Raw genomic sequence first — 27,704 nt, 5'->3', positions numbered from 1 at the left:
ATAACGCCTTTGGTGTTCAAGATTAACATCGTAAACTGCCGGATTATCACGCCCCAATCGTATTAGTTGATCATCAAAATCTGGGCCATACGCTTCACGCACTTTCTAACAAATATCTCAGCTTAATTAGTATAAAAATATGCACTACCACAGTATTAATATTGTCCAAAACGAGCTTTTAATGTTTGCTGCTGCAGCTAATTTTTAAAATTTTTTTTATTGAATGCATGTTTGGAACTTAATATGGAATGTTGAGTAATAGTATCTATATTATGTTTACATTAGATAATATAAGTGAAAGCTTTCAAACATCTACAGCGAGCCGTTACATATCATATTGAGTCAGTACATATCCTTTATCCTATGATAACAAACAAAAAAAAGAAAAGAACAAATTTAAGAGCGTTCCATGTTTGGAATGCCGCACAAAATGAAAGTGAGTTATATTTTTTGTGGCTGAAAATCGTATTTATCGGATCTATTTTGAAAAACTTTTCTTCAGATTTGCATCTGTCAAATTTTCTTAAGGAAGGCTAAGGTCTACTTTTATAAGTAGCAACTCGTGCGCACACAGTATATGGATTTTCAATTCCAAATTAAACTTTGCTATTTCTCTAACGCTATATGATCAGTATAGGCCGCCCATAAGCGATCTCGATATAACGATGCTGCCTTTTCAACAGTTTTGCTTGTATAATTCCACGTCCAACTACACCAATATCAGCACCACGCTCCTTAACCACATTTTCGGGCGTTTGATATTGTTGACCCAGCTGATCAGCACTATCATCGATCTTTACACCAGGCGTCAATTGCACTAAACCAGGAAAATTGAAACACTTCGCGGATTGGCAAACTACGGCGGCAATAAAATCAATATCTGCCCCTTCTGTTGCTATTTTATTAAATGCTTCCGAATATTTATCATCGATTAAATTACCCGAATTTGATAATTCGGCTAACAAGAAAACGCTACGTTTTTGAACATCTGCAGCACTATCTTCAAAGCCAGCTTTTAGACCTTGTAATATGCTACGACCGGTGAGTGTATGTGCGGTAACCAAATCAGCCCAATCGGCAATGTTGTAAATGCCTTTACCATATTGCAATGACCAGGGATGCACCTTAACGTTAAGCTAATCGTTTATCAAAAAATTTCCACCGTTTCCGTTGAAACACTTCGAAATATTATCGATAAAGAAATTATCAAGATAAATTGTATCTCGTTTTTAACCGAAACGAAAAGCTTTCGTTAACGTTAAAAACGTTAACGAAAACTTGATACTTTATGTTTGAATTATGCTGGCAATGCTATAGCCATGGTGAAGCCGTAAGGTGGCAACAACGAGCGCACATACACACACAAACTCTATGTAATTTGTTTGTGTAATTCGTTGGTGGTAATGTCAAAAATACTCTGAGAAATGTTCGTACTGTCAAAATTCATGAGAAAAGTTGCAATCAGCTTGGATAATGCTTTCACCTTTAATGACTCCGCCATCAATCAGCTTTGCCAGCATAGTTTGAAATTAATAATCAACATAAACGATTTGATTTCGTTTTGATATGGCAGAAAACGAAACGAAATCATTTCGTTAATTTGACGATCTTAACGTTAATAAACGAAACGAAATGACTTCGTTTCGTTTATTAACGTTGATTATCGTAACGAAATGATATCGTTTAGTTGGTTAAGCATGCCTGGCAATGACACAGTATTGCCAATATCAGCAAATTTGCGATCTTCCATAAGTAGAAAATTGTGTTTTTCTGCAAGAAGACGTAAATTTTTGATGAACGCATCATTGAAATCGTCGATAATGTCGACGTGTTTTGAGCACACAAATGTAAGGTCCACAAATATCAGCGATATTAAGAATTTCTTCGGCTTTCGTTAGATCAGCGGCTAGACAAAGATTTGTCTTTTTACTGGACATTATTAAATTGAATAGTTTTTTGGCTACATCACTTTTTGTAAGTGTGGCGCGTTTTTCAAATGATAGTTTCGTACGTGAGAAGTCAGTGGGAACGTTTTGTTGTAGATTTGAAAGCGAGACATCACTGCTTATTTGCGATGCTGCTATATATTTGGCAACCGCATATATGCTTTGCCGTCAGTTGATGCTCTTTTATATGCGATGCAACCAAATCGGCAACATTTTTCATCACATGTGGGTAACTGACTATCACGCGCAAGTCAAAATATACAGGTGAATTAATGCCCGTCGTCATCATAGTGTACAAGTACAAGTGTGTTGACTTATCTGTCAAGCATTCTGACAGGCACTCGCTGGATTCGGAATGACAGCGAATTCAAAATGGATACCATTACCGAATGCGCCAAATCATTGAAAAATTGAAAAAGTCGAGACGATTGGTGGCAAAAATGTTGTCGTTGAGACCAAAAATGCGACTCTAGACCTAAGATTTCCATCAGGTGAGCGAGGCTGTTTATAGTTTTGACGTTTATCGCTTAGTGAACACACTTGTATAGGTACACTATGGTCGTCATCTTGAAATCATCAAATTTGAAAGCATTTATCTCATATAATTTAAGAGCGAGTTACTTACGTTCATCACACATTTTATCGGTTGTTAGACGTAGGTGTTTGGAATTTAACTATAGATTTCAAAAAAGTCTCGTTATTGAAATAAAATTAATTCAAAAAATTTTCACTACTTACCTTTTTTTTCCAGCAACGCGTGAAAACCAAATGAATGAAGCAACGACAAAAAGTGAATCGAAAGATTTATTTTACCGTTTGCTTCAATTCGTTTGAAATTCACATTCTCTCCACTGGAATGTTCGTTTCTTTTGTCTTTTGCCATTGGCATATTTGTAACCAACGTATGTACATATGTATGTATGTATACCTACTTGGTCCGGCATATCATATTAGTGCTGCATCAAATGACGCACCCTGGTACCGAAAACCCGCAAAAGGAACAAAATCGGGATCGGCTGTTTTGAACCGGGCAGTCCCAAAAAATACTTACACACAAAAAAATAAAGGCAAACACCTCCTTAAAAATTAATTGCTCGCATTTACAAACAAAAAAAAAAAAAGGGACCAAAAAAAAAAATTTTTTTTTTCCTTTTGATTTTTTTTGCCGTCGGTAATGCCTGCTTTCTGGCTGGGGGCAGGACTTGTTGTTTTTCGACAACAAACATCACAAACAGTCATTATAAGGGCTCGGTACAAAAACAATCCGAGTCCCGAAATTAAAGAATCCCGACAAGACCAAGTCCCGAAATTAGAAAAAGTCAACTGTTTCTACCGGCCTAGTGTGCTACTGCCCCAGTGACCTAGTTTTTTTTCAAGGGCAAGCAAACACATATATGGATATATATACTCGCACACCACAAATTCACCATACCAGCTGTCAGCTAACCAAGAAATACACGACAGAGTTGCATGGTACATTTAGCATAATGGTACGCGCAGATAGAACGCGTCGCGGAGAACGCATCGTCAATCTGCAAATTTATGTCAGGTGAACGTAAATAACGCATCTCTGCTTGGTAAAGATTGTATTTAATAATATGCTTCGCGTATGCACTTAAGTTATCTAGCCTAACATACGTTTTGTAATAAAACACGTCCTCTTCACCCAACCAACCTCACGGCCGCTCGCCCCGGTACATCCATAAAAATGCCACAGTTGCCTTGAGAGCGATACGACACGTTATACGCTGGAACGGACACCTCGGCCTCTTCGTCCAGCCCAGAAAAACTTAAAAACCTTCGAGTCTGGAACGGAGACCTCTTCCTCTTCGTCCAACCAACACAAAAAAACCGCAAATCTGGAATGGAGACCTCGGCCTCTCCATCCGAAACGACAAAAACCAAAGAATAACAAAAAATGGTGCCACTCTGGAACGGAGACCTCGGCCTCTTCGTCCAGCCTTACTGGCCATCGACTATAGATATATTACGTTCTGAATTTCTATATTTAAGAAGTATGTATAATTCAATGGCAAGAAATATTCACTTCACTGTTCATAACCGCTAATTCTTTCATCTTAGCTCAGGTGGCATGCTAAGCAAGTCGGAAAGGATTCCCGGCCATTTTGCGTCGCAGGCGAACTCTTCATTTAGATTAAGTTTAGTATGTAAGTCTTATATTAATTTTTTCTCGTTTCAGCGGAGGTCATTGGCGGAAAACGATGTTGCGTATCGCAAGGGGGGCCGGCATGTTTAGGCAGGATGCCTAACTTTTCCGCATCTGATTGCGACCCCCCCAATGCAACTCTGCAAATCGATACTCGATACTCGAATTAATTTATAACCACCCACACCATCACCCTCATGCATGTGCATGCATGTACATGCACGTGTATGTGTGCTTTTTGTCAGCACTCATGCATATGCATGTCGGGGTTGATGTGTGGGTGCCTTTCCCCTCCAAAACGGAGGATTTTGCGGGTCAACGGTTGTAGCTTGCTATACAACCGGCCTCTTTGATTTCAACAGCCAACGCGTACACATCTGCCGCCAGCGATCTCCGCCGTGTTCCAAAATATTCAGGTAATATTATACCCACGTTAGTTTATTGTAACCTAATAAAGTGCATTATTATAACGAAGAAAATCCTCCTGTGTTCTTCTCTGTTTCCTTTTGAGTGAATCACCCATTGAACGAGATCGACCCGTGTGCGCCTACCCACTGCCGGTTTACGACGCACTCAGGCCGAACAACATAAAAGAAGCGGAGAGATATACACAAACACATGCATATATCTGAGATGTTCAAAAAGGTATGCAATCATCGGTCGAAGTATCACTCACATATACACGCGCATATGAGAAGCTATAAACGTGCATCCGTAGTTTATAGCTGGTAAACAAGTAGTAAATTCTAGAAGGAGAAAGGTTTAGAAGTATGCGAACGAGGAAACCGAAGATTATAAAAGCAGCACCAGCTGAGGCATGGGCAATCAGTTTGATTTATGCACGCTATCAGTTGCGAAGTATAAGTGTTATTGTGAAGTATTTTCAAAGTAGTATAATAAAGACTATTTTGCATTATTTAATATTGGAGTTATTTATTCAACAGTAGAAGGTTGCAAATAAGCGGAATTTCACTAAATTCACGTTACAATACTGCAAAGATATTCAATTTTTTGTTAAAATTTGACTTCTAAAATTTTTTTTTTTAAAGTTCGTCATCCGATTTTGCTAATTTTTATTTAGAACACATATAGTAATAGGAGTAACGTTCCTACCAATTCAGGTTGCAAAACTTTTAAATTATCTTCTTTTAGAAGTGGGCGGTATCACGCCCATTGTCCAAAATTTTACTAGTTTTATATTCTGCACCATAAGGTCAACCCACCTACCAAGTTTCGTCACTTTATCCGTCTTTGGTAACGAATTATCGCACTTTTTCGATTTTTCGATATAGAAAAAGTGGGCGTGGTTATTGCCCCATTTCGTTCATTTTAAATCGCGATCTAAGATGAATTTACAGGAATTTACATACCAAATTTCATTAAGATACCTCAAAATTTACTCAAGTTATCGTGTTCACTGACAGAGGACGGACGGACATGGCTAAATGAATTTCTTTTTTCGTCCAGATCATTTTGATATATAGAAGTCTATATCTATCTCGATTAGGTTATGCCGTTACGGGGTACCGTTATGCGAAAAAATTAATATAATCTGCTCAGCTGAGTATAAAAATATCATTGTGATTGACAGTATTGTCCATGCCGCTTCAGTGATGCATAAATATTAACGAAACTCAAGCATACAAGAATGGGTCATTTAAAAGTATAAGATAAACAGTAGTTTCATTGGCTCGGGAAATAAAAATTCCCTTCATTTTATTTATATTGAAAATATTGATTTTCATCATAATTTAAAATAGCTCAAGAATAAATTCCATTTTAATAAAATATTAGCGCTCTCAATTGCTTCCTTCAAGTTGAGTTGTAAAACGGGGAAAGTGTTGAAAGCTACTCGTGCGGATAAAAACAAAAATTTTTAGAACTTTGCTGCTGACCTCAGATATTGCTTTATAGTTACGTTGCTAGGGTTTTGCACATTCTCCATAGAGCTGCAAAAGTATCGATATAAATATCGATACATCGAGTACTAGGTTCATGATGCGATTATCGATGTTTTTTTCTAAATATCGAGTACGCCCAGAGTTTGTCGTGATTAGCTATGATACATTGCGGTGATAAAGAAGATAGTAGATGGACGCTGGATGTGTACAAAATTTAAATATAACACCAGTTGCAAGCTCACCCAAATATATCACTCATAAAGTTAAAGGCAAAATCTCATTAAAATCCTACTAACTACATACAATACATTTGAAACTCAAATACATAAACGAATATTTATGTCTGCTTTGTAGATTCAGCATCGAAAATGCTCGGCGCAACAGCATGCAATACATATCAATGTTTATCGCAGATCAAAATTGGTTTGACCAACATGAAACATTTGCTGTGGGCACTCCACCACAGCGCAAATGCAAATATTTGACATGAAAATACTAAAAACTAAAGTTGTGCTTTCTGCCGTGAAATTGCAAAAGTTGTTGACTCAGTTATTTTGTTTTAATAAGTTTTATTGAGTGCTGTGTCAGTTGCCCTTTAATTAAAATTTATTTAGGTGCAGAGCACTTTTTTAATATAAAAAAACATTGTCGACTTAAAACTGAAGAAATTGTTGCAAAATCGTCGGCGGCCGAGGATTTTCCAGAACCAAAGCCTGGCATTTCTTTCAAAAACTGTCCTCCAAGAAGTAGCTCCTTCCCTGCAAAAATCGTTGGATCATGTGGTCCACTTTTGTCATACTGAAGTACTTCATGGATTACTCTGATGTAATGCTGAGCTAGAGTGTATGGTCCAGTCCTAGGACATCGCAATGTTAATTGCGTCATACTGGGTACTCCGTGGAGTACTCTGATGTAATGCTGAGCTGGAATATATGGTCCAGTCCTAGGCATCGCAATGTTAATTGGACCATATTTTTTGTATGAATTGTGGTTACTTTTGGAGCACTCGCTTGGTCCATAGCGAGTACTCCGTGCATGCATGCATGGACCATATACTCCAGCTCAGCAATACATCATAGTAATCCATGGAGTACTCCAGTATGACACAAGTCGACCACATGATCCAACAATTTTTGCAGGGAATATGATAAGAAGTGATATTATAATATTTCCTATGCAACCAGTGTTGCCGCTCACATATTTTTCTTCTTATCAAAAAACGGACCAAAACGCTTTTGAGGATACCGAAATTATTGTTTCCCAGCTGGAATCTTAATATGTATATATAAATTTGGTGTTACGTTGTTTGTCCGCGATGGACTCCTAAGCTACTCAACCGATTTCAATCCAATTTGCACACCGTGTGCGTCTTGCCTAGATTAGTATGTATGACACTTTTTTCTGCAAATGGCGCAGTGACCGACTGGGACTAGGACTGCCACTGGGAGTGGCACTGAGAGTGGGACTGGGACTGGGAAAAAGGGATGGAAAAGAACAAGAAGAACTAGAGAGAAGAGAAAAGAAAGAAGGAGAAAGGAATAGAGTTAGACGTAGATAGAGAGATATGGATAGATGGAGCGGAAAAGAGAAAGGCAGACGGAAGAGTGAATAAAAAGATAAAGAAAAGGGGAGAGAGAGGAAGTGAGAGTACGAGGTAAAAATTGCTTGAAAGTTATATATGCAGATAGACCAATGCTAGGGCAGAGCAACGCCTGCCAGATCTGATAGTATTTTTAATAAAAGTACTTTACTTTGGTTTTTCAGTGAGAGTTTAAGCTCCAGTTAAAGTTTAACATTGCCATTTTTTTATTCTTGTTCCTCCCTGGTTCCATTTATCTCTCTTGACTCCCAGACCTATTCTCATAACCACCCCTACTTCCCCTAACACTCCCATTGGGATTTCCAGTCCCACTTTCACCCCTACTTCCACAAGCTACTAGTTCTTCTCCCACATCCATTCCCACTCTCACTTCCACTACTTGCCTCACCTCGATTTCTTCACCGAATATTGAATACCTGCTTTAAACACACACAAAATTTCATCAAAATTATAGTCAATGTTATGGAAATTTGTTCCTTGATATAAGAGCAGGCCCACCATTTTTGAAATTGAAGTAAATTTCGTCAAATAATCACTTAAAATCTCCACATCATAATATATATTTTTTCTGTACCCCTGCAAAAATCGCGAGTACTCCATGCATGCATGTATGGAGTACTCGCTATGGACCAAGCGAGTGCTCCAAAATTAACCACAATTCATTAAAAAAATATGGTCCAATTAACATTGCGATGTTCTAGGACTGGACCATATACTCCAGCTCAGCATTATATCAGATTAATCCATGGAGTGTTGGAGTATGACACAAGTGGACGACATGATCCAAGGATTTTTGCAGGGACGTGTGTTTGTGACTGTACTACTCTTAATCGAATAGAACGATTTTGATGAAATTTTGTGTGTTCAAGATTATTTGAAGATGCTTAGCATTCAGCATTTGGTCCGGGAAGTGAACCAGGAACCGACCCATTCCAAAAATCCTATTAATGCCGCGATTGGCTGGAAATTTGGTACAGGGATATCTCGAGAAGTAGACCAGGCCGATATATTCTAAACAACAAATAATGTATAGTGCGATTTCCTTGAAATTTGGTACAGAGGTACTTCCCTGACAAGCTTATTATTTGAAAAACATGAATCGCATTTAGAAAAAACAAAAGGAGGGAAGGAAAATAAGTAGAGAGAGGTGATAGGGAGGAGGCCCACTTTTAAACTCTGCTGAGTACTTTAGTTTCTTGTATTTTTCGTAATTCATCTACAGAAATAGTGGTCGGAGTTTGTCTTCCAGACTCATTTTCAATAATAATTAATACTTAGTACGATTGAACCTAGTTGGTACATTTCGGTAAACTGACTGACCGAGAAGGGTCGATCGATAATTTTTCTAATACTGATAGTTTCGATATGGAAATATATAAGTCTATCTGTAAAGGTCATCACAAACCAGCCAGAGGCGAACAAATTTCTTGTAATTCTTTTGAAGAAAATGCAAAAATTACCGACCAAGTTAAATATAGACGAGCCATTCTCCTGCTGCTGGTGTGCTTTTTGCAACCCAATTGTAATTCTGCAGTGGCAATTTACCACAGAGCACAGAAAATTCTACATGCCGAAAGAAAATCGCTACCGTGTGCACTACTAAACTATTTCCTTTAAATTACCAGGTTAAGGACACATCTCTAGTAGGGTGGTATTATACTTAATTTGGTTAAAATGAGGTCATTTGCATATGCTTGTATTTATGTGTATAATGTGCCATCTTTCTTAATATCCACTCTTTATACATATCTGCATACTGCAATATGAATATAACAGCTTTTAATGGAACACTTTTATTTGATAACCAGCTGATATGGTCATTTCGACCAAAGCCAATTTAAAAAAGTATGCGCTTAAGGACACCTTTCACTTATTTATTTTTTATACAAAAGCAAATTGCTTCATTTACATAATTTTCAATAGTGCTTTTCGGTGATAGTAATGTCTAACGCTTATGTGGTAGCATTTGAAATAATTGAACGTTTAGGAGAGAAATGTGCCAAATAGTAAACATGTTTGTGTATATGTATGTCTGTTAAAACTTATGCAAATTAATTTAACTTCACTTATATTAAGATTGGAATTTTAAGTGCTGCCAATTAAGAAAAATAAATTTTATACTGCCTATGTTCAAACAGAAAGGTAAATTGAAGCAATTTCGTTTTAAATTGAGTCCATTGTGAATTCCTACAATTGACGCATTTTTGAAAAAAACGTTCACAATAGTAAACAGCATTGATCACCTGTAAAATGGCTGTTCGGTTACTTAAATCATTTGTTTACTAATATTTTTCGACCATTTTTGTAAGCGGCTGCTACATTGTATTACTTATACATATATTTTAATATGTTTGTTTAACTGCCAGCTTATATTTTCTCTATTAACGAATATTTATATGTAGTCTGATTTTCTATAGACAAATTTCAAATAAAATTTGGATAGAAACACAAATGGGCAATTCATGGGGATTGAATTTTTTTACGGCGGCAAAAAGCGAACCTTTCTTCTTTTATCTGACAATTCATGACAGCGATTCTTCCTGTCAGCCTTAACTGACAGGTAGGTATGGCAATGGAGGAATAGAAAGATTCTTCAATTGCAGGAATTCACAATGAATACAACACTCTTGTGAATTGTCCAATATATAAAAATACCAATAAGATATAAATAAATAAATAAGAAGTAAGTAAATCAGTATTGCCATTTTGGTGCTTTTGGAGTCATATCTAGCTCTTTTTTTTTGCGTTTGCCTCCAAAAATTCCGGTTTAGTCCCTAGCTCTTTTTTTGGCCCTTTTTAAAATATTTGCCCCTGTTTGGCTCCAAATCTATTTCGGCAATAGGTATTGTGAAATTTGTAAGGTGTTTTATGTGTGTCGAAGTTTTATTTTATTTGCTTCGTTATGTAAGATGTGGCAACTCGGTACTCAACTGATAACAAAAACTTTAATTGATAAACTGTGTCATGAGGTTGTATATTTGCTTTCCAGCTTGTGCAACAGCATAGTGTCACCTTCTGAGAGTTTCGACCCTTTAACTTCAGATTATAATAAATATTGGTCTCCCGTACCTTATTTTCATTATACCTTTGAAGAATAAATTTATAGACGAATTCATTGAAAGAAAGATACGTAATATATGCCGCGAATTCATAATTAAATTAATAGAGCAATTAGGGCAACGCTTCCCGCACAATATAGGAACGCAAAATAGATTTCTTTTCGGTTGAAAACACATTGAGAATTGTAAATTCTCAAAATTTCACAAAAGAAAATAAAATAATTAAAAAAAAAATTTTAATTTAAACGGTTTTATTGAAAACAATACTTAGATGAAATAATAATAATACTGTAAGCTAACCCTCATATCCATAATATAAGATAAGCTATGTGCGTGGAGCTTTAGTTGCATATGACAGGCGTGGCCCACGTCACTGACAAAAATGAGAGATAATAAATTTGATATTGAGCTGGCCAGACGTGCCTAATTGGTAGATCGTGGTCTAATTTAAGTGATTCTAAAGTGTGGCGAAAACTACCGCCACGGTAGTAACAAGTGGTTAAGGTGAATAATATGGCGATACTTTGGAGGCGGCGCCCTCCAAATAACACCCAGGAGGCAGTCGCAACAATTTCGACTTCGGCAGCGTTTAAGACAGTGGCAGGTAACCTAACTTCGAAGCTCACATGGCGACCATGATGGTCTTTGGTGGTGGTACAGGTGAGTTGAGTGCGTGTGGTGTCAAAATAACTTGTTAAAGAAATTTTTTAATAATAACAAGTAAGGAAGGCTAAGTTCGGGTGTAACCGAACATTACATACTCAGTTGAGAGCTGTGGAGGCAAAGTAAGGGAAATCACCATGTTGTAAAAGGAACCTAGGGTAACCCTGGAATGTGTTTGTATGACATGTGTATCAAATGGAAGGTATTAAAGAGTATTTTAAGAGGGAGTGGGCCATAGATCTATAGATGAACGCCATTTAGGGATATCGCCATAAAGGTGGACCAGGCCTGACTCGAGAATTTGTTTGTACGATATGGGTATCAAATGAAATGTGTTAATGATAATTTTAAAAGGGAGTGCGCCTAAGTTCTATAGGTGGACGTCTTTTCGAGATATCGCCATAAAGATGGACCAGGGGTGACTCTAGAATTTATTGTGTACGATATGGGTATCAAATAAAAGGTATTAATGAGTATTTTAAAAGAGCGTGGGCCTAAGTACTATAGATGGACGCCTTTTCGAGATATCACCATAAAGATGGACCAGGAGTGACTCTAGAATTTGTTTGTACTATATGGGTATCAAATGAAAGGTGTTAATGAGTATTTTAAGAGGGCGTGGACCTTAGTTCTATATGTGGACGCCTTTTCGAGATACCGCCATAAACGTGGACCAGGGGTGACTCTAGAATTTGTTTGTACTATATGGGTATCAAATGAAAGGTGTTAATGAGTATTTTAAAAGGGAGTGGGCCTTAGCTCTATAGGTGGACGCCTTTTCGGAATATCGTTATAAAAGTGGACCTGGGTTGACTCTAGAATGCGTTTGTATAATATGGGTGTCAAACGAAAAGTGTAATAAGTTCTTTAAAAGGGAGTGGGCCTTTGTTCTATGGGTGGACGCCTTTTCGGGATATCGCCATAAACGTGGACCAGGGGTGACTCTAGAATGCGTTTGTACAATATGGGTACCAAATGAAAGGTGCTAATGAGTATTTTCAAAGGGTGTGGGCCTTAGTATTATAGGTGGACGCCTTTTCGAGATATCGCCATAAAGGTGGACCAGGGGTGACTCTAGAATTTGTTTGTACGATATGGGTATCAAATGAAAGGTGTTAATGACTATTTTAAAAGGGCGTGGGTCTTAGTTCTATAGGTGGACGCCTTTTCGAGATATCTCCATAAAGGTAGACCAGGGGTGACTCTAGAATTTGTTTGTACGATATGGGTATCAAATGAAAGGTGTTAATGAGTATTTTAAAAGGGAGTGGGCCTTAGTTCTATAGGTGGATGCCTTTTCGAGATATCGCCATAAAGGTGGGCCAGGGGTGACTCTAGAATTTTTTTGTACGATATGAGTATCAAATGAAAGGTGTTAATAAGTATTTTAAAAAGGCGTGGGCCTTAGTTCTATAGGTGGACGCCTTTTCGAGATATCGACATAAAGGTGGACCAGGGGTGACTCTAGAATTTGTTTGTACGATATGGGTATCAAATGAAAGGTGTTAATGAGTATTTTAAAAAGGAGTAGGCCTTAGTTCTATATGTGAACGCCTTTTCGAGATATCGCCATAAACGTGGACCAGGGGTGACTCTAGAATGTGTTTGTACGATATGGGTATCAAATTAAAGGTATTAATGAGGGTTTTAAAAGGGAGTGGCCCTTAGTTGTATATGTGAAGGCGTTTTCGAGATATCTACCAAAATGTGGACCAGGGTGATCCAGAACATCATCTGTCGGGTACCGCTAGTTTATTTATATATGTAATACCACGTACAGTATTCCTTCCAAGATTCCAAGGGCTTTTGATTTCGCCCTGCAAAACTTTTTTATTTTCTTCTACTTAATATGGTAGGTGTAACACCCATTTTACCAAGTTTTTTTCTAAAGTTATATTTTGCGTCAATAGACCAATACAATTACCATGTTTCATCCATTTTTTCGTATTTGGTATATAATTATGCATTTTTTTAATTTTTCGTAATTTTCGATATCGAAAAAGTGGGCGTGGTCATAGTCGGATTTCGGCCATTTTTTATACCAATACAAAGTGAGTTCAGATAAGTACGTGAACTGAGTTTAGTAAAGATATATCGATTCTTGCTCAAGTTATCGTGTTAAAGGCCGAGCGGAAGGACATACGGTCGACTGTGTATAAAAACTGGGCGTGGCTTTAACCGATTTCGCCCTTTTTCACAGAAAACAGTTATTATCCTAGAAGCTAAGCCTCTACCAAATTTCACAAGGATTGGTTAATTTTTGTTCGAGTTATGGCATTACAAGCATCCTAGACAAATTAAATGAAAAAGGGCGAAGCCACGCCCATTTTGAAATTTTCATTTATTTTTGTATTTTTTTGCACCATATTATTACTGGAGTTGAATGTTGGCATAATTTACTTATATGCTGTAAAGATATTAACTTTTCTTTTAAAATTTGAATTTAATAAAAAATTTTTTTAAAAAGTGGTCGTGGTCGTTCTCCGATTTTGCTAATTTTTATTAAGCAGACATAAAGTAATAAGAGTAACGTTCCTGCCAAATTTCATCATGATATCTTCAACGACTGCCAAATTACAGCTTACAAAACTTCTAAATTACCTTCATTTAAAAGTGGGCGGTGCCACCCCCATTGTCCAAAATTTTACTAGTTTTCTATTCTGCGTCATAAGCTCAACTCACCTACCAAGTTTCATCGCTTAATGCGTATTTGGTAATGAATTATCGCACTTTTTCGATTTTTCGAAATTTTCGATATCGAAATAGTGGGCGTGGTTATTGACCGATATAGTTGAGATGAGTGCCCAGGAACCTACGTACCAAATTTCATAAAGATACCTCAAAATTTACTCAAGTTATCGTGTTAACGGACATACGGACGGACGGACGGACATGGCTCAATCGAATTTTTTTTCGGTACTGATGATTTTGATATATGGAAGTCTATATCTATCTCGATTCCTTTATACCTGTACAACCAACCGTTATGCAATCAAAGTTAATATACTCTGTGAGCTCTGCTCAACTGAGTATAAAAACCAAATACAACGGAGATTATAAAACTAAGTAAACGCGATTTTGCCACAAATTCAATAAATAAAATACAGAGAAAATAGAAATTTTTCTAATTAAATACAATTTTAATACAATTTTCGGTAAAATTTTATAATAAAATACGGAGTTAAATACAATTACAATTTTTTACAAAATTAACATAATCAAATCTACCAAATAAAACTTCCTAATAAAAAGCGGAGGTACTAGATTTTACTAAAAGTTAATACAACAATACAAAAAATTTTCTAAAAACTAAAACTATGGTGTTAATAAAAATAAGTAAATTCTACTTTCTACAAAATTTTCAATTATTTAACTAACATACATAATAACGGCATGTTAAAACCCACGCCACTCAGATGACGGATCCACAAACTGTACCACCGCCAGCGGCAGCGAACACCAGCAGAGGCGAACATCTACAGCAAAGCCCAGCAGCAGCAACCACCTTCGGCAGCGAAGGCCAGCATTAACATCAGCTGCAGCCATCATCATAGCAGCAGTGAAGCAGAAAAATAAGTATATGATATATGTATGTATGGATTAATAAAATTTTTCCTAAGGGCTTTTTTACATATATTGTATACAAAAATTTACAATTTTTATTAAGTGCGGTGCGTTCACATTAACTATGATACATGTTTTTGATTACAACGGCGCGTCCGTTTATGTAAAACATTTTGGATTTATTGATAACAACGGTGCGTGCGTTTATACAAAACACTTGGATTTTTTTACTAAAACGGTGCGTGCGTCCAAATTCTAAACTTCATCACTAATACTTCCTCAGTTTTCAACAATTTTTAAAAGTTTCAAACTATTTTATAAATATCAACATTTTTAAGTCTGCAATTTTTAGTTTTTCTCAAATTTTTCAACTCATTTTTACGAATTTACAATTTCTTCAAATTTTTCATATTTTTAAAACTTCTCAGCTCATTTTACAAATTCTCATACTTTCAAGCTTTAATTTTTCAAATTTTCAAATCATTTCACAAATCTTCCATTTAAAGTTTCACATGCCTGAATTTCCATTTTTCAAAATTTTCATTCTACTTCAGTTTTTTAATACGTACATTTTCCGACAAAATATCACCATATAAGGCTGAGTGAACTAGATAAGCAGTCTGCAGGTACCCTATAAATTAGATTTTTTTTGATACAAAGCAGTGGTTCCGTGAAAAACCAAACGATTTTTTTGATATAAAACGGTGGTTCCGTGAAAAACCAAACGATTTTTTGATATAAGCGGTGGTTCCGTGAAGAACCAAACGATTTTTTGATATAAGCGGTGGTTCCGTGAAAAACCAATTAAGATTGTTTTTTTGATATAAAGCGGTGCGTCCGTGAAAAGCCAATTAAGATTTTTTTGAATAAAGCGATGCGTCCATGATTACCACATTTTGAGATTTTTATCAATTCATACTTACACACTTTTGAGCCATTTTAAATTCAATTACTTTTTACAGATTTTTCATACAAGTATACTGCAGTTTCAATTAATTCTTCCAATAAATTGTTAAATATTTCTTAAGCGACTATTCACCTGTAAATTAGTTCCCTTTTACAAAATTTTGTTTCCCCTTCTCCTCAACACCTCAGCTTCAAATATAAATTCAGACATTCAAACAAGTGCTTCATTAATTTCATAGTTTTAACTGAATTCTTTTTGCTGTTCTCATAGATACATATGTACAACCGTAGAAGTGGTAAACAAGTGCAAAAAGCTTCAGATTCAGAATCCGATTCCGATAAATCAGCTTCAAGCTACGTAAGTTTAACTTCATCTTCGACAGAAACAGTCACAAATCAGAAAAATAAATTATCCATGTCGACAAATTTCCCAGGCTTCGAAGATTCTTCTAGTAAAAATTTTACTTCTAATTTAGATTCAAATCATAACGATTCAAATAGTGCAAAATTAACTTCAACTTCTCCTACTTTAAAATCAGATCTTAACGACTCAAATAGTGCAAACTTATTTACCTCTTCTTCTTACGTAAAATCAGATCTTAACGATCCACTTAGAACAGACGTTGCCTCACCTTCTTCTAATTCAGCTTCAGATCTTAACTATCAAATCATGCCAACACTTGACGAAAAGAAAACTTTCATTAACACATGTTCTAATTCTATTACAGAAAACTACAGCGGTGATCCTCTAGCACTTGAGACTTTTATAGACAGTTCGCTACTGAAGATTTAACTAATACCGTTATAGCATTTTTAAAATCAAAACTAGAGGGTAAAGCCCGTGAAGCAATACCAAGGCAATTAACTTCAGTTAATGAAATCAAAGTAGCTCTACGTGTAGGATCAAACCAGACAACTAGAAAGTTGTAGCAGGGAAAATTGCGGCGTTGCACGTTAACAATAACAATTATACAGATTTTGCCAAAAAAGTTGAAGATTTAGCTGACTTTCTTGAGCGGTCTGTTATTATTGAAGGGATCACTCAAGCGAAAGCTCATGAAATGGCAGTCTAACAAACGGTTAACGTGTGTCGTTTAAACGCAAAATCAAATTTAGTCAAAACCATTTTAGCCTCAACGGCATTTACTGATCCGAAAGACTTAGTAGCGAAATTAATTGTAGAACAAAACAACGAAGAAACAGAGCGCCAGGTTTTAGCTTTTCGATCGCGTGGCAACAATACATTCAGAAATTCAGGTGGTAGTTACCGTGGCTTTTACCCAAACCGCGGCTATACTGGTTATAGAAACAATAGTTCGTTTGCATACAACAGCAACCGTAACGGTAACAATAATCAGAGATATCGAAATTATAACGGAAATAGATACCCGAATAGCAACAATAGTAATACACGTCCAAATTCCAATTCAAATACAAATAGCAGTAACAATAGAAATAACAATTCAAGATCATCAAACGGTAGAGGTAGAGATGCAAACGTTCGCGCTTTAAACGCGAGTGCCCCTCAGGAGAGAACACTGAGGGAGGACGAACTAAGCGAGTAAGCAAATTTCCCTCACCAATAGGCATCTATTGTTTAAATTTAAATTATTCAGATTTCATAGAATTACAACTTAACGAGTCACAAAAATTTTGTTCTTTCTTAGTACACTCAAGCAGACATTTCTTTAATAAAATTATCATGTATAGACAGTAATATCTCATTAAATACAAACGACATTATTTACATTACCGGTTTCACTTCAAATTCAGTTTCGACTTTAGGTAAGATTACCGTAAATTTAAAATTTTCAAACTTTTCTCTTAAACATACTTTACATGTTTTAAATATATGTAATAATAACGTAAAAAAGCAAGAAAAATTAAAAATTAGTAAAAATCCGTTGTGTGATAAGAAACTACTATGTAGAATTGTATTATATACTTCATTACATTCAATACAAAAAAGTCCAAGAGAAAGATACCAATGGTCAAAAAGCTTATCGTATATGCGTAGATTTTTGGGCAGTAAACAAGAAACTCATTGCTGATAAATTTCCACTAGCTAGAGCTGACGATATCTTAGACAATCTTGGCAGGGCAAAGTACTTTTCCACATTAGATTTTTTTCGGGATTTCATCAAATCCCCTTGCATCATGACTCACGTGACATTACTTCTTTCAGCACTGACAGACGTGCATTTAGATGGAAGGTTGTTTCATTCGGCTTAAATATAGCACCAAATTAATTCACACGAATGATGACAATATCTTTTTCGGGTATACCACTTAATGTCGTATTTTTATACGTCGACGATATTATCGTCATCGGTTGTAGTGAAGCATACCATATTAAAAATCTTTCAAAAGTTTTCAATACTTGTAGGTCTTTCAATCTCAAACTTAACCCAAATAAGTGCAACTTTTTACGACCAGAAGTCACATTTTTAGGTCACAAATGTTCAGCCAAAGGTTTGTTGCCAGACGACTCCAAAATAAACCCAATTAAAAAGTTTACAAAACCGACTGATGAAAACGCGGTACGACGATTCGTCGCGTTTGCAAACTATTACAGGAGGTTTATACCAAATTTTGCGTCTCTGGCAGCGCCTGTAAACCGATTAAGCAGAAAAAGAGTTGAATTCGTTTGGAATGTTGAGTGCGAAAGAGCATTTTTATCTTTGAAAACAGCGTTACTTTCACCAAAATTACTTCAATATCCAGATTTTACAAAACAATTCTTTATTACGGTTGATGCTTTCACAACTGGATGTGGCGCTATGATGAGTCAAGAACAGCAAGGAAAACAGACAAAAACGACGAAAAACAACTCACTTTACATGTCTACGACAAATTTTCATTTAATTCTTCAAAAAAAGTACCACGGATAAAATCTGAAATTACTTACGATAAAAAAATAAATCAACAAAATTGAGAATTATTGCGCATATAAAACATAAAAAGCTCGAGTTACTTAGTTTTGAGTTTGTTAACGAAATAATGAGTTTAGAAAAATTATTTTCGAGGCTTGAATTAGAAGCCAGCAAACGCAAAATTATACAAATTGAATGGCCTAAAAACGATACTTTATTCAAACATTATACAATTACAAATTTCAATGATATTAGAAATAAGATTTTAGAATCATTAGAAATTATTCTAACAGATCCAGTGGAGACAGTCACAGACGAGGATACAAAACTAAAACTAACGAAAATTTACCATAACGACCCAATTTCAGGTGGACATTGCGGAATGAAACAACTTTACGCAAAACTTCGAACAAAATTTTATTGGAAGAACATGACTCGTGATATAGCGAAATATATCAAAAGTTGTAATGATTATCTTTTAAACAAGGCTAAACCAAAAACGAAAGAAAAACTCGTTTTAACACCAACTTCTTGTGAACCATTTGATCTACTAGTTATAGATACAATACGACCTCTCCCTGAGTCCAAATATGGTAACAAGTTCGCACTTACCATGATTTGCGACATGACTAAATACCTGGTAACAGTCGCTGTGCCAGACAAATCGGCAAAAAAAATCGCTTCAGCAATTTTTGAAGGATTCATTTTAACATGCGGCACAATGAATGCCATAAAATCAGATTAAGGTACAGAATTTAAAAATGAATTATTTGAAGAATCAACTAAACTCTTAAATATTAAACATAATTTTTCAACTGAATACCATCACGAAGCTATTGGTACAATTGAACGTAATCATAAAGTTTTTAATGAATACTTACGTGCACATTTAAACAACAATTTTTATGATTGGGATATTTACTTAAAATATTTTATTTTCCTACACAATACAACAACTAGCACAGTTTTCGACAATAAATTTTCTCCATTCGAGTTAGTATTTGGTAAAAAGGCAACTTTGCCTCATGAATTGCGAAAGGAAAAAATTGACCCACTTTATAATGCCGAAAACTATGCTAAGGAGATTAAATTTAGAATGCAAAAAACACATGAAATGGCGAAAAATTTAATAATTAAAAATAAAATACAAAGCAAAACTTTTTATGATAAAATGGCTCGTCCATTAGCTATTAAAATAGGCGACAAAGTTCTTTTGCAAAAAGAACCACGCCACAAATATGAACATATATACCAGGGTCCTTTTGCTGTAACTAAAATTAACGGCCCTAATGTTAAAATCTTTGATGAGGTAATAAAAAAAGAAAAAGAAGTACACAAAAATCGACTTATAAAAGTACAGTAACATTTCATATCAACGTAGAAAAATTCAAAATTTTCTAATAATTTTATTGCTAACATAATCACCTTGTTAAATAGCCAAGAAGGCACAAAAACTATTAAAACAACAAAACAAAAAACACAAACAAGCACCAATGTAATATTAGATACTAAAAGAAAGTTTACTTAGCCATAAAAATGTAAAATTGGTCCGAACGAACGAATTAGAAAAAAAGGAAGGTGCACCCTAATATTCGTTCGTTCGAAACAATTGATAACATGAAAAGAAGAATGTGACAAATGAAATGTGATCGATCTATTTGCCAAATTCTTCTTTTTAAAGGAGGATGATGTAAGGATAAACTAACCCTCACATCCGTAATATAAGATAAGCTATGTGCGTGGAGCTTTAGTTGCATTTGACAGGCGCGAGCAGTTGGCGACGCGCATGTCATAGGAAACTGCGGCCCCCGTCACTGACAGAAAAATGAGAGATAATAAATTTGATACTGAGCTGGCCAGACGTGCCTAATTGGAAGATCGTGGTTTAATTTAATTAATTCTAAAGTGTGGCGAAAACTACCGCCACGATAGTAACAAGTGGTTAAGGTGGATAATACGGCGATACTTTAGAGGCGGCGCCCTCCAAATAACACCCAGGAGGCAGTCGCAGGCAGGTAACCCAACTTCGAAGTTCACAAGTTAGAAAATAATTAGGTAGGTCATAGGTACTAGTCATCACACTCTAAATCAATCTAGGGCGTTGATCAGACAATTAACTAAAAGCGTTGGGCGCGTCAAATTTATAAAAATGTGAGGCGTAGCATGCCCTGATTAAGGTTCAGCTGTTCCTATATATGACCATCAATAGAAATTTGACGGGTCCCACGCTTTTATTTAATTGTCTGATCAACGACCTAGACTGATGAGGAGTGTGATGACTAGTACCTAGGGCCTACCTAATTATTTTCTAGCTTTTAGTATTATTATTATTTCATGTAAGTATTTTTTTCAATAAAACCGTTTAACTTAAAAAATTGTTTTTAATTATTTTATTTTCAAGTTTTTAGTTTTTATTGCCTATTATTTCTCATTCTATTTAGTTCATTTAGTGACTCATTATTACAAGCACTCTTTCTGGCAATTTTTTACAAGCTAAGTCCTCAATACATAATCCTTCCAAAGACTTTACTCGACTCTGCGCCTCGCATACTTGTCCCTCCTGCAACTCCAAAATATTTTGATGTCACTTCTACCGGACTGTACGTAATATTTGTTCCAAATATGAGCCAAATCGGACATCATAGGTCGCTTTTATTCATGTATGTATTATGTGTTCTAAATATGATCCAAATCTGTCCACAAATACGATTTTTGTGAATATATCGATCCTTGCGCCACCTAGCGGCGATATTTTTCATAGGTCGCTTTCTATTCTTGTATGTATTGTTACGAATATTAGCAAAACTAAGGGGTGCTGCTATCTCTAAGCCGATGCTAAGCAGTGACGCGAATTCACATCAATAACTCAATCATTATGTACATATCTACATAAACGAAACAATAATTGCGTCTACACATATGTACCATGTACGTATACGGGCAGCGGAGAGTCAATGCACAAACACATGTATATATCTGAGATACTCCTGAAAATATGCAATGAGAAAAGCTATAAAATTGTGCAATTGTAGTTACAGCTGAGAAGTTTGAGAGCTGATGGACTAGTAGATTCTGGAAGCGCCTAGAAGATGCGAACGTTGAAATCAAAGAGTATAAAAGGCAACAAGTGTAGAGGCGCTGGAATTCAGTTTGATTTGAGCTGTCAAGCAGTTTTGACTAAGACGCTGTCTAGCGAGAAAGAGCAGTATTATTTTGAATAGTAGAGTTTCATTTGAGCTATCAATCAGTTTGGTTATTAAGCAAGCTATTCGGTGCACAGTTTGAGTGAAGTACTTTAGTAAAGGCCATTTTGCATTATTACATATTGGAGTTATTTATTCAACAGTTTAGTGATTCGAACTTAGCAGAGGATTGCAAATAAGAGGATTTGCAAGTAAATTCGTTACAGTATTATGAGTTCCAAATATGAACCAAATCGGACCACAAATACGATTTTTGTGAATATCTCGATCCTTGCGCCACCTATCGACGATTTTTTCTTGCTATTGCATTGTCATCGGGTTATGAACTATATTCCAAGTTTCAAGCTTGTAGCTTATCGGGAAGCTACTTAAATTTTAAGTACCTGGGCGACCGAGCTTTGCTCGGCAATCTTCGAGTATACCGCGGAACATACTTTGTTCTACATGTCATCATTAATCAAGCTCAACTTTTTTTATATGCACATATATTATATACTTTTACTTACATACCAATATTTGATTTCCTTAAATATATGTTTCAAAACCATATCAAACATAACCGCAAAATGAACTGGAATGAAAAATTAGAAATGGGTAATTCCAGCCTATGTTGTTGTTGTTGTAGCTGTGCTTCGCCCCACCTAATAGGTGCGACCGATCAAAAATTGCCATCAATGTCCTCTAACGGGAGTCCAAGGAAACTTGCAGTTTCAACAGGCTGGACCATAACGAGAGGGGCGTTGGTTCCACATTACAATTAAAGAGATGGTTGGTGTCATATGGGGACACATTGCAAGCGGGGCATACATTTTGTATGTCGGGGTTGATTTTGGAAAGGTAAGAGTTTAGCCTGTTACAGTATCCAGAACGAAGTTGAGCTAGGGTGACTCGCGTTTCCCTGGGGAGTATGCGTTCCTCTTCCGCAAGTTTTGGGTACTGGATTCACCGGGCAATTCCTGGCATAAAGGGCCGACGCCTGTTTATGGAGTTCACTGAGGACCAGCTTGTGTTTTTGCTTCATACGGCTGAGTTCCCAGGTGCCACATTTCCTGATAATGCTTACGGAGATTACTCCTTAAGCCCCTGGGCGGTGTTGGCTCATCAATCAGTGCCTTTTGGGATGCCCAGGTTTCTGGGTATTTAACAGGAACTGGTTGGTTAACATCTCATTTCTCTCCCTGATGGGGAGTATTCTCGCCTCATTATGTAGATGGTGTTCTGGTGACATAAGAAGACAGCCCGTGGCGGTTCTGAGAGCAGTATTTTGGCAGGCCTGTAGCTTCTTCCAGTGAGTAGTTTTTATGCTTGGCGACCATATAGGGGACGCGTAGCATGCAATCGGTTGGTCAATTGCTTTGTATGTGGTAATGAGCGTTTCTTTGTCTTTTCCCCAAGTACTTCCACCAAGGGATTTGTGGATTTTATTACTGCTATGGATTTTCGGTACAATTGCGGCTGCATGCTCACCAAAATCTAGATCCTGATCAACCGTCACACCCAAGATTTTGGGGTGTAGGACAGTCGGTAGCGTAGTGCCATCCACGTGGATGTTCAAAATAGTCGACATTTGGGACCTCCATGTTGTAAATAAGGTCGGGGAGGATTTAGTCGGTGATAATGCCAGGTTTGGCGAGGCGAAAAAACTGGGGAGATCAGATAGGTAGCCGTTTATTCTGTTGCAAAGCTCATCGATCTGTGGGCCTGGGCCTGTGGCTATTATTGTGCAGTTATCGGCGTAGGAAACGATAGTAACTCCTTCTGGTGGCGAAGGTAGCTTAGATATGTAGAAATTAAACAAAAGTGGGGATAGGACACCACCCTGTGGCACACCTTGTTTAATTCTTCTTGGTTTTGATGTTTCGTTTCTAAATTGCACCGATGCCTGCCGACCACATAGATAATTTGAGGTCCACCTTTTAAGACTTGGGGGAAGGGTAGTAACGTGCCATGGTTGACCGTATCAAAAGCTTTTAATGGGTTTAGCGTAACGAGTTCTGTGGTGGGGGTTTTGATTTAAACCACAATTTATCTGGGTGCTAATGGCATTTAGCGCGGTGGTGGTGCTATGGAGTTTTCTGAAGCCATGCTGATGACAGGCTAGCTGCAAATTCGCTTTGAAGAAGGGCAGCAGAATGGTTTCAAGCGTCTTGGCTACTGGCGATATGACTCTCCTATGTTAGCTGGTTTCCCAGGCTTTAGTAGCGGGAAAACCTTGGCGATTTTCCACTTTTCGGGAATGACAAAGGTGGAAAGAGACAAGTTGAAGACATGCGGTAGATATTTGAAACCCTCTTTACCTAGGCTTTTAAGCATCGGCATGGCTATGCCGTCTGGGCCCACTGCTTTGGATGGTTTAGCATGACCGCTGGCATCCTCAACCTCTTTGGCGGTGATGGTAATTGGTGACGCGCTGAATTTATGTTTATAAGCGTGTCTGTTGGCCCTCCGCCTATCTTTGTCGACCGTAGAATGCATTATATATTGTCGGCAGAAAGCGCCCGCGCATTTTTTCGCATCCGACAGCAATTTATCGCCAAAGGCGATGGAAACTTTGTCATTGTGCCTAGACGGATTCGATAGGGACCTTAAGGTGGACCAAAGTTTACCTACGCCGGCAGAGAGGTTACAACAGCTTAGGTGCTCTTCCCATTTCGCCCGCTTGTGTTCATCCACAAGCAATCTGATGCGTTGATTTATATCCCTTATTTGGGGGTCGCCGGGATCGAGCTGTCTTATAAGGTCACTTTCTCTCACTAAATTTGCGGCCTCCGCCGGAAAGTGGTGCCGAATTTCGGGAATTCTACTGGCGGGAATGAAGCGAGCCGAGGCGGATTCAATGACCTTGGGCGGGCATCAGTCGGCATAGGGAGTGCAGCAAAGCGGTTGTCTGTAAAGGATTTGTATTCGTCCCACTTTCCTTTTGTAAAGTTTATGAAAGTGCGTTTTTCTGTGACGATGAAGTCTGCGGTACGCTCGAGTGAAATAAGTATAGGCAGGTGGTCGGATGCCAATGTTACCATCGGTTGCCAGTTGACCCAGTTTACGAGTTCTGCGCTCACGATTGATATATCCGGCGAACTGTGACAGCTTCCTACCATACGTGTGGGGGCGTCCCCGTTTATTGTGCAGAATGTCGTTTCTTCTATTTCATCCGCCAACATCTCACCCCTACTTTCCGCACGCAAGTGGGCATTGAAATCGCCCAAGATAGTGCGATTGTTGCCGGTGAATAAGGCACTAATATTAGGGCGGTATCCACTGGGGCAACAGGTGGCAGGAGGGATGTAGATGTTAGAGATTTCTAGGTTTGCATCGCCTGACCGGACAGATAGGCCTCTATGTTCTAAGACACTGTCCCTGCGGCCGATGTCGGGATCAAATATATGATATTGCACAGAGTGGTGTATAATTCCAACCCATAGCATAAGGGATTGTTGTGACAATTAGTGAAATCGAGAACTAAGTTATTTAGGTCGAGTATCTTCATGCGCCGAATTATTAGTTTCAAAAATTTTTTAGTTATACACTGTGAAAGGCTCACAATTTTATTACATTCCAAAAACTTGTAAATTTCACGAATGACAACTATCAGTTAGTTTAATTAAATGTCAACTTACTTCCCTAAGCGCCATCTGTTGGTAAGTAGTTAAATGGTTAGATTTCGTTTTCAAATTGAACATATGCCTCTAGTGTTCAACGGTAGCAAATTACTATGGTGAGATATACATATTTTTGCTATGGTGAGAAATTTTTCTAATAGTAATCTTTGAGAAATTGCAATTTTCATTACATATTTGCCGAAAATATGCATTTAAATATATTTTGCTAGAATTTTCCACGGTGCCTTGATATTGCATTTCAATTTTATTAGCGTGTTTGAAATTAAGAAAATTAAGTCGAATCATGTGTAAGATTTTTTACGAAGATTTTTAACTTGAATGTTCTCCTTTAAAGCTTTAACAGAATATGTGTAAGTAGAGTACTATTTCGTCTAACTATCCCAACCTTAAATGGCAACCCTACTCAAAAATGTCCCTATTGTAATACAGTTGCAAGAACGTTTTCAAACATGAGTTTGATTAAAAGCAAATACGGAAACAAAATGGCCCGTAATCATAGTCGCTGACTAAAATACTCTCTAGTTAAAATCTTACCTAAATTAAAAATGGGATTTAAAATTTTGGTCTGTCATAGACATATTAAACACAGTTTTCAGCTAAAATAAGCATGGACAGGGTATCCGCATGAAAACAAGTTATTGATTGGCGCTAATAAGAAATTTTTTAGAAATTTTAAAATTTCACCCTGTTCCTTACAACTGTGGTTACTTGACTCCAAGTATAAAAAATTACAAAAAACTCTTACAATACCACAAAAATTGTCACAGGAGTACCTGAAAACGCGTTTTGATCATAATCCGGTGGCGGATAATTATCATTCAATTCTCTTTAAAAGTTATTAGCAAACGTTTTGTAAAAATTCGCTGTTTTTTATCAGCCGTTAATTTAGAAATGAGTGCACAATCTTTTGGGCGAACATGAACATACTTATTTAACTCTCCGATGAGTGGAAAGCTCCCTAGGGACCTTTTTGCCTTTTCAAACTGAAATTACTCCTACTTCGGCCACTTTGGCGAATCCCACGAAAAAAAAGGAGTGGAAGCCAGTGACAGTGAAAGAGTTTGACGCCTTTGTAGCTATTATTTTTTATGCTGGACTCACAAGATCAAACCATGAACCAGCTATGGAATTATGGGGCGCGACGCGTTGCCCAATATACAAAGCTGCATTGTCGTACGATCGCTTCATGTATATAAAGCAATTTATTCGATTCGGCAATGGAAATACTCGACAACAGCAAGTCATCAACAGCAAAACTGCGGCTATTGACGATATTTGGCAAATGTTGCAACATAACTTGGCAGCAGCTTACACTCCTCATGAAGCACTAACAGTTGATGAGCAGTTGTTCCCTTACAGAGGCCGCACCCACTTCACACATTATATTTAGATGCTGGCCGTACTATATACGCGGATAATTTCTTTACCACTCTTGACTTGGCGCGTATTTTGATGAGGAGGAAGACCGCATATGTTGGTACAGTGCACTACAACCAAAAATTCGTTCCACAGGAGTTCAAGAAGAACCTGAAGCGCACCATCAATAGTCCATTATTTGGGTTCAACGAAGGGGATATAGCGTTATGCTCATACGTGCCGAAAAAAAATAAAGTGGTGAACGTTCTCTCCACAATGCACTACACCTGCCGCGTTGACGAGCAAACCGAGAATCGGAAGCCCTATGCCATATTAGATTACAACGCCAACAAATGCGGCGTTGATACCGTGGATAAAATGCTAGGCACTTACAGCTGCAATAGAGCAACACAACGATGGCCGTTGGCCATGTTTTATAATATGCTGCATTGGCTGCTTTTACGATTTAAAACAAAATGAAGCCTATAAAAAGGAGTGACAGACGGCGGTCGTTCTTGTTACTGCTAACGAAACAATTGGCCGCACCAAATATCGAAGAACGTGCCCTGAACAACCATATAACCTCATATCCAAGGATACGCAATGCGATGGATGCATTCGATGTCAGGGTAAGAAAAACATCTTCAAATTCAAGAATAGAATATATATTTATTTGTTTTTTATTTTTCTTTTCATTTCAGGTATTATCAAGACCGATGGAAGGCCATGCACCGTCGTTTGCGGCTAGGTCAAGTAGACCGTCATGTCGCCTTTGCCGTTCTGAGTACGGGCGGCAGCGGAAAACGCGGGCATACTACTTCGGCTGCGGCAACGCTGTTTGCGGAG

At 37.2% G+C, this 27,704-nt stretch overlaps 1 pseudogene; it reads right to left on the bottom strand.

Moving 5' to 3' along the window:
• Positions 1-606: 606 nt before the first annotated feature.
• Positions 607-27,289, bottom strand: LOC137248538 (uridine 5'-monophosphate synthase-like; annotated as a pseudogene).
• Between the last annotated feature and the right edge of the window lie 415 nt (positions 27,290-27,704).

Source organism: Eurosta solidaginis, chromosome 4, assembly GCF_040869045.1.
Source record: "Eurosta solidaginis isolate ZX-2024a chromosome 4, ASM4086904v1, whole genome shotgun sequence".
NCBI lineage: Eukaryota > Metazoa > Arthropoda > Insecta > Diptera > Tephritidae > Eurosta > Eurosta solidaginis.
The sequence above is the reverse complement of the archived record's forward strand: the minus strand, read 5'-3'. Positions and strand labels throughout refer to the sequence as shown.